The following is a 9,106-nucleotide window of genomic DNA, read 5'->3' on the forward strand; positions in this document are numbered from 1 at the left end:
ATTATATTCGAATAATATCCTTTACTTTTTTTTATCATCCTATTCGAGGGGACAATCAGACGTAATAGAAAAAATAACGGGCACGGAAGTACGTTTTTTGTTTCTCTTGGTTTCCTCTAGCACTAGTGGGAAACAGCAGCAATGAGCCACATAACCAAAATAGAGGCAATGCAATCTAAAATAGTCAGAACAAGTGCAAACGCGCCATGGTACGTTAGAAACGAGGACATTCGGAAAGACCTGGGAATACCAACGGTCAAGGAGGAGATTAACAGAAGTGTAAGAAGGTACAGAGAAAGAATAGCAACGTACCCAAACCGGCTGGCAGCGGAAACGGTCAGCGCATCAAGCATAGAAAGAAGATTAAAAAGGAAACACCCAACAGATCTCACAAAGGACATAACAAGCAAGCACTCACCACACTAAAGAAATAAATCAATCAAATTCGAAGACGGTATCCCACTGGGGGGTAGCCATCCACACGTTATATTATCATACCACTAAGCTATAATATTTTACCAAATGTCCTACTGGGCAAATTGTAAAATGTAAATAAATAAATAATAAAAAAAAAGTCTTGGTTTCCTCGAAATTTCCAGAGACTACGGATAGTGAAAATAAACGGATCGTAAGAGTTTCTCCTTCTGCTGCTTACATATCCTGCATCCAGAAACACGAGGTTGCAAAGTTTCACGGATCTTAGATTTTACTCTCGTACCTGTATTTTCGTCTACCTACACCTTTCGCATCTTTATCGCATTACAGACTGGCTAAAAGTCTGAAAGAAAATTCTTCAGCGAGGAGGAAGGTTTGCTCGTTAGACGGGGAAATTATGGCTTCTACGGATATTCGGTTTGCGAGCAAACTGCATCTTACAACGCGTGCCGCGTTCAAATAAGCTCGCGTAATTTGCTTCTTTCAAAATTCTTTGTCGCGATGGTTTCTTCTTCTTATCGTTTCAAAGTAAGTATAAATTTCAAAGAACAAGTAACATTCATATTCGATTTCGTTTCGATTCCATAATCTCCGTATTTTTGCTTACTTTCCTCGGAGTAAGCCGTTCTAGAGTTTATTTCTCTCAAGACCTTGGCTGCGCTTAAAGCCGGAACACCGACCGGTCCTTACGATTCTTGGCCGTTATCTTTTCTTCTCAACAACGGTCACGTCGGAGAAAAGGAAGCAGCACGGAAACGGGGAAAAGAGAAGAAAATAAAGGAGGGAACGACGGCGATGAAAGATCCTAGGGAAAATAGGCGAACTGGGTCGTGGCCAACAGCTGCCTTCTGCCCATTATTTCCGTCTCTCATTGGTGCACACCGTTACTTACTGCTTCCGTTCGGCTGCACGGAAAAAGAAAAAGAGAAAAGACAACGGACAAAGGCAATCGATACCGTAAATGATCGGATATTCCGGTGACATGATTCATCCATGAACTCTCTGGTATATGATTTGCGCTTTTGTAATTATATTGTCGAACCGTGTGCGTGGATTCGTGCAACGTGATAGATAGATGAATAATAGAAGAAGTCACATTTTTATCTAAACGTTTCCGCCTGATTTTCGTTCTTATTCTTTTTCTTTTTCGCTTCGATTTTCAAAGATCTTTAATACACAGATTAGCTTCGTGTCTCACTTATTTATCACTTTATTATTTATTTATCTAGTTATTTATTATGTTTACAGATTGTCTTCGTAGATGGTTCGCGACGTGCTTTTACTTTTAACCTTTTTTTAATTTTTATGCCAAAGAGACGGCAGCTGATCCATCGCACGATGCATCGCTTTCAAATTTCACGAACGTGCATTCAACTTGATGAAATTAAATTCACTCGACGATCGATCGAGGCTCGTGCGGCATTCTGTTGTTCACCTGTTGGCAAATTCTTCCTGTCCACATTGATTATTTAACCAAGTATGTGACACTGATTTGCGTCATCGTTTATCGAACAGTTCCCACTCGACGCGAGTCACATCCTATTGCCGTTGGCGATGTAATTAACGTTGTCGAAAACAGATTGACACGGAATATTCAGTGCTTCGTGGAGAAGTACGTGCACGACTTGCAAACAACACGTATATACGTTAAACAAATGTAACGAGAAACGGGCAACATAAGAAAAGGTTCATTTCGATTCAGTGGCGTAAGTCAATCGCGTGTCAGACGAGGGACAGTGGATCGAGTAATCGTAATCTCTGTCAGTGTTTCTCCTTTTACACGCCAGATAAGAATTGCAAATTTGTTATGTCTACAGACATCTATATGTTACAGACATATATATATGTTTGCCGCTCTCCGAAACAATATTTCGACAATACGTATCATAAACGAACGTAATACAGTTGTAAAATTAAAACAGCCTGGGGGTACGATTGGGTAGAAGCGATATTTACGCGTCGTTGGAACGACGAACTGCATTCTGAACGTTGGAAAAAAAAGATGAAATACGTTTCCCGTAACGTACGGCGCATACACGTCGAAGCTGACGTAAAATGAAACTGCTGTCTTGCCGGCAGCCAAAGAGTACAAGTAACTTGGATCGATCCCTAGTCAGACAAGGGTATTCGTTACACCATCGAATGGTAGCTCGTTTCTCACCAGCCGCGGCTGGGAATATCGTGCGATAGCGCAACGTTTTCACAGAGAGCATTGGACCTGTACATACGTACATACGTGGCGTCATTACCTCGGTTTTCTTGCCTTTGAAATTCTCGTCGATGCGGTGACGGTTTAATAAATTTCGCATCCACGAACCTGCCCAGTGAGAAAGATGAACGAAGAAGGGATGAAAGGGGAATTTAATAACAGGATAGAAATAGAGAGAGAGAGAGAGAGAGAGAGAACGAGGAAGCAAGAGGAGAAGAGAATCCAATAGTCCAACAATACCAGGCTAGAAGCGAAGCTCTTTGTCTCCCACTCGGATGCCAATAGCTGGCATGCTTCGGGCTATACGCCTACACACGATGGCAGGCCACACCGGTGTATCGTAGCAGCGCAGTACGATCGGCCGTTGGCTCGTCATTTGCCGCAGGAATCTTTGAAATAAGTTTATTTGGTTCGAGCGAAACCGCTCGATGCGCCGTTAAACTTATTAGCCTTGTACCCCTGCCTGGCTCGAATTAGATTATTTTCTGATTAAACGTTGCGAGTTTATAACAATTGCTATTCATCGTCTTGCGTTGGGCCCGCTATCTCGGTTACTGATCGAACAAATACTTGTCTAATACTTTTCTGGTTGGCCGGAACGCGTTCTCCTTAAATATCGACACGCATTTTTGTGGAATTTACAGTTTCAGTTACGGGAATTGTATATTAGCAGCGGTTCCCAGGCCTCTCTCGATCGCAGCAGGGACGGTTATCGTTGGAGGTTTTAGTCGTTTGGAGTCCGACACTACCACGCCGCTTTTCCTTTCTGCACGTAAAATATATAAAAAAAAAAAGAGATACTTGTATGTGGGTATCAGTGTGTGGAGGTATGTGTGTGCGCGGCGTCTCGAAAACAGATGAATGTAAACTGTTCAGTCGGTTAACAGTCGGGTATAGAAGAAAATGCTGAGACGCGTGCAAATGTGTATCGATGAATATATAAGAAATCGTCCATGAAATAAATATATTGCTATTTCAATATTAATCATCAGTATAAATTTAGTGTTCCTATAACATTATTTCGGCTTCAAAGATCCACAATTCTCAACAATGACAAAGTCTCGCGTTTACGATAAACATCGATACGATAAAGACGTGAAAATTTCAATGGTTCGTTTCAATGAGACGGTATGAAATATTCTACGAACTTTAAAGTTTCGATTCTTTGTCTATGAATTATAGAAAGTGTGGAAGCTCGGTTTCGTGGCAGATTCGAATTTTTCGATTCATAAATCGGTTCGCATTTTTAAAATATACGTATACGTACATTTTAGGTGGGTGGCACGCGATCCAAGTATACGCGTATACAGGTTTCATGGCCGGTGTTTAAAGTTTCACGAAGACACGAACAAGGATCGAGTTTGAGTTGGAAAGTTCCATTTGCAGAAGGCTTCAGTTTGAGGATAATTAATGCGCAGGATATAACGCGACTAATATATCGCTTGGCGAGCACTGCAACGATCCTGCTGTAACTGGTCTACAACTTTTGCACGGACAGCTATAGTTGAATGAAATTTTCCATGCAGCTGAACGACACGAAAACATAAATATGTCGGAGATGTAGGGATAACGGGCCTTTCTTTTGGAATTTTGGGAAGATTCCCAATACTTTGGGCTAAACTGTTTGTCTTAGCTGTTCATCATAGTATTATAACAGTGGGCTTGGGGTCAAGGTGACACAACTAGTCACCGAACGTAGCCACGGTCACGGGATGAACGTTTTACTTCACAGTAGAAGTACCAATGTTGAGGGACACACGTTGTATTAACAAACAAATCCCGAGGCGGGAGCAATAACGGCTCTAAGCGAGTCTGCCTAGTAACGGCGCCTGGAATTTTGTTGATAACCCTGATCAATACGCAATTGACAAGTGTGAACGTGTCAGTCTTTTATTCTTATGGTCACCTTGGAGAGTTTATACACAACGTCAGTTTGTCTTAAGAGTGTCTTATAACGTTATATAGTTAAACCTTGTTTAAACAACTCTTGTATATATCACCGTAAATATAAACCTCTTTGAACAACTACAATGGCTTGTCCTAATGAAGACACACAATACGCCCCAAGAACCAGCGCCAACCCGACAAATCCGACAAATATATAGAGATACGTGTAATATCTACCGTTTAAAGATCTAAGATTTTTTATTTGAAATTTCACATTCACAATTTGTCCAATTTGGACATTTGGTAGAATTTGTTATCTGTTTGATTATCATGTGGGTGGCTACCCCCAATGGGGTACCATCTTCGTGTTTGTTAAGATATATCCTTTGTGAGATCTGCTGGGTGTTTCCTTTTTAGTCTTCTTTGTATGGTGGTGTTGACCGTTTCCGCTGCCAGCCAGGTCGAGTGCGTTGCTATTCTTTCTCTGTACCTTCTTGCGAATCTGCTAATCTCTTCCTTGACCGTTGGTATTCCAAGGTCTTTCCGTATGTCCTCGTTTCTAACGTACCATGGGGCGTTTACAATTGATCTAAGAATTTTAGCTTGGATTGTCTCTATTTTGCTTATATGGCTCATTGCTGCTGTTCCCCAAAGTGGTATTCCGTACGCCCAAATTGGTTTTACGATCGTTTTGTATATTTTTAGTTTGTTTTCTATGTTTAGTTTGGATAAAGATCTAAGATGACTCGAATTTTCGAAAATTCTATTCTTTCGGCTTCGGAACATTTCTTTGCTTAGCTATGACAAGTACATGATGACGACTAATTTGTATCGTGCCCCGTATCTATATCTATTAACAGGTGGAGATCGATATTTTCTTATGGTATGTTGCTACATATGTACATAGCTCGAGAAGAAGAAAAATGTGCAGGGCAAATACGCGGATGTTGCTGGTGATTCGAAGCTTTCCTCGCGGAAACCGTCCGGACGCGAGAATTTGCACTTATACGGCAAACGTAAAAGCAAAGGAGCGCGCCCTCGAAGGGTGAAACATTTTCACGCTTTTTTTTAGCACTTGCAATTTTAGCAGCATCGTGCAAGTTGGTGGCTGTGGTTGAATTCGGCAAGCGGTCGCGCATTTCGCGGTCTGACGTGTCGCGTAGTGCCTTTTTGGCACCGCCCTCGCCGAGAAGGAACGGCTTACGTACGAAAAAGGCAATTGGCGAAGAAACACCGCAACGTTCGACTCGTGCCTTGCACGATGAAACGAAAGCTTTCGTCTTTCAAGCGGAAATCGTGCTTCGAGGGAATGGAAACTTTCTTTTTCTTTCAATCCTGCAGAGACGATTAAGGTGGATATTGAAAAAGGCGGGAACAATTTTATCGCTTAATGGAAGCTCTGTAAACGATAATTTCACGTTTCAAACACTTTGCCTTCTTTCTTTTCAACCAGCGTACATTTTGTCGATGAATCGCTATTAACGGAGTCGTGGTGACATTTAAACGTCGGAAGCATTTAAAATAGTCTAACGCTACGTTTTTCCGAGTATTGGCAATGAAAATGTCGGCACACGCTGCTGAAGTTGGACTATGGATCTCGGAGGTAGTAATAGAGACTCGTATATAATTGAAATGTGATTTAAGAGGACGAAAATATCCGGCCGATGGATTTGATCCGTTTGGTCGGGAGAACGTTTGCGCAGTACATAGAGGACAATATCAACTGAAAGCGACACGAATAACAATGTAAATAACGGCGTTCTCTTGTTAACTGGATCAACAGAGTCTATTCCTGTTGACGTCAATTACAAGCGGACGATCGATGATTCGCGATTAATTTGCATCATCTGCCGCCACGTTCCAGTCGTAATTAAACGCGTCGAGTTCAACGTAGCTATTAACGGACCGGCGTGTTTTGCATTTTAGCCTTTTTTCTCGTTTCGGCTGGCTTTACACGTCTGGATAGCGTACGCGACGTTACGCGTCGAGTTTGCCATTCGATAAATCGACACGACGTACTACGAAACGTGGAAACCGAAATAACAACGGAACGCAACGCCTCTTTTTCTTTCCTCTCCTGTAACGCGACCCGTCTGTTTAATCTTTGCTGAAATTCGTATGCAGCGTAAACGTTGGAGACTGCGGTTAGGTCGCAGATAGTTGGGCAGTGAATATGGATCGAATTGAATAATTTAACGAATTGAATGATAAAAAGAAGCGCGAGAATTTAAATGCGTTTTGACGAATAATTAATTGCACCGATTAATCGGCAAACGAATGTTCCCTTTGGCGTTTGTTCAGTTTGCTCGAATCCACCAAATTCAGCAGCTTTATTAGCTAAAGAAAAGCTTTTAAAGCAAACCAAGTTGGGATAGGGAGGATGCGCGACGTTCGATCCGATGACAGCGTTGGCGAATTCAAGCAACGTTTCGTTTCTTTGGAATATTGAAGTTGAAGCGCTAACTGTTGGAATTAGAAGCCGAACGAGTTTCTTGGAGTAATCTCCACTAAAGTAACTACTTTTCTATAGAAGCGTTCACTTGCGAGATAAATACGACAATTTACGTTCGTAGTAAGTCACGTCGGAATAAGTAAAAAGAAAGAAGGCGTTGCTTTTGATAAAAGGGAGCTTCGACGAAATCCTTTCTTTCGTTCGACGAGCAAGATCGTGAAATATTTCGACGTAAATACGGCGTGTGTCGCGTCGTCAACGAATTTCAAACGAATCGGCCGAGCGATAAACCGCGATACTTTCATACCAATTTATTTTTTATCTCTCGAAGGACCCCGGTAAACCGATATATGAAACTAGCTCCTATCGCCCAATCAGTCTTTTACCTACCCTGTCTAAACTATTCGAGAAGATGCTCACGAATCGACTCCTTCCACTCCTAGAGGACTTGAAAACACTCTCAGATCACCAATTCGGCTTTCGAAAACAACATTCAACAGTAGAGCAAATCCATCGCACAACCCATACGATCAGCCAAACCCTCGAAAAGAAAAAATATTACTCAGCGGTTTTCCTAGACATCCAACAGGCATTCGGCAAAGTATGGCATGAAGGGCTACTATAGAAGCTTAAAAAGATCCTACCTCACCCCTACTACTCCATCCTAAAATCCTACCTAACCAATAGACAATTCATGGTTAAATGCCTAGACACCACTTCCGCAACATTCCCAACAGAATCCGGCATACCCCAAGGTAGTGTCCCCGGACCCCTACTGTACTCCATCTACACTGCCGACTTACCTATATCAAACGAGATAACAATAGCAACATTTGCTGACGACACAGCGCTATTAGCTACCCACGCAGACCCGGTAATTGCCTGATCCACTCTCCAGCGATGTCTCGACTCCATGGAAAAGTGGTTTCATAAATGGGGCTTCAAAATCAACGAAAAAAAATCCACACATGTAACCTTCACGCTCCGAAAACAAACCTGCCCCCAGGTCACCATTATCAACACAATAATTCCTAACAAGGACTCAGTCAAATACCTGGGCATGACCCTGGACAGGGGGCTAACTTGGAAAAATCACATCACAGACAAAACCAATCAACTCAAGGACAAACTCAAGAAATTCTATTGGCTCACTGGCCGACGCACCAACCTAAGCACGCAGAACAAAAATAGCCTCTACAAGACCGTAATAAAACCTGTCTGGACCTACGGAATCCAACTATGGGGAACAGCAAGTAACTCCAACATTGAAATACTTCAGCGCTTCCAATCGAAAACGCTAAGATCCCTAATTGATGCACCTTGGTACGTAACCAACGAAACAATACACCGCGACCTCAAGATACCCACAGTCAAAGAGGAAATAGCAAAATATAGCGACAGATATAGCAAAAGAGTCAACAAACACCGAAACCTCCTAATCACTGAACTACTTGATACGACGGACCAGATTCGCAGGCTGAAGAGGCACTACCCGCTAGACCTAAACGCTAGATTCAATTAGTTATCTAAATTAAGTAATATTTACTTATTTATAATACTTACTTATAAATTAGACCTATCTATAATAAGTATTAACTTATTATAAATAATCAGCCATGTCACTGTGCCACGCCAGAAAAATTACTGAAAATTCTCAACGCGAGAATTGATTGTAATTTTAATAAATAAAATAAAAAGAGAAAAAAAAAGATCTCTCGAAGGAAGAAGGAGAAGAACGAGCTTGCATCGGCATATTCGTTTACGCGTTTCAACGTTTCGCTCTAGTTATTATCGAGTATTCCGAGCGTCTTAGACTAATTTTCGTGGGCATGAATTATCAGAAACGCCTCGGTTCTAAGAGGCAGAAATTATGTAAGACGCTTTTCTGACCAGGCGTTTCGCTGCTGACGAGGGAAACAAAGTTTTCGCTTGAAAAGTTATTGCTCGACTTCTCGTGGCATCGGCCGATTATTTGATAAATTCGTTACGTCGAACAAAATTTCTTAGCCTCGTGGGATAATTTCATGGTAGGTAGCAGAGGGACGACGACGCCGCTCGCTTAAATTGTTGTTCATTAAATACTTGATCGGTCGTGCGAATTAAACGAGCATGTGAAACGATAC

At 41.8% G+C, this 9,106-nt stretch overlaps 1 protein-coding gene across 1 annotated transcript in view; it reads right to left on the reverse strand.

The window, feature by feature from the left end:
* LOC117157935 (uncharacterized) overlaps positions 1-9,106 on the reverse strand; it is a 71,695-nt gene that overhangs the window by 35,275 nt on the left and 27,314 nt on the right. The window lies entirely within an intron of this gene.

This window comes from Bombus vancouverensis, chromosome 6, assembly GCF_051014615.1.
Source record: "Bombus vancouverensis nearcticus chromosome 6, iyBomVanc1_principal, whole genome shotgun sequence".
NCBI lineage: Eukaryota > Metazoa > Arthropoda > Insecta > Hymenoptera > Apidae > Bombus > Bombus vancouverensis.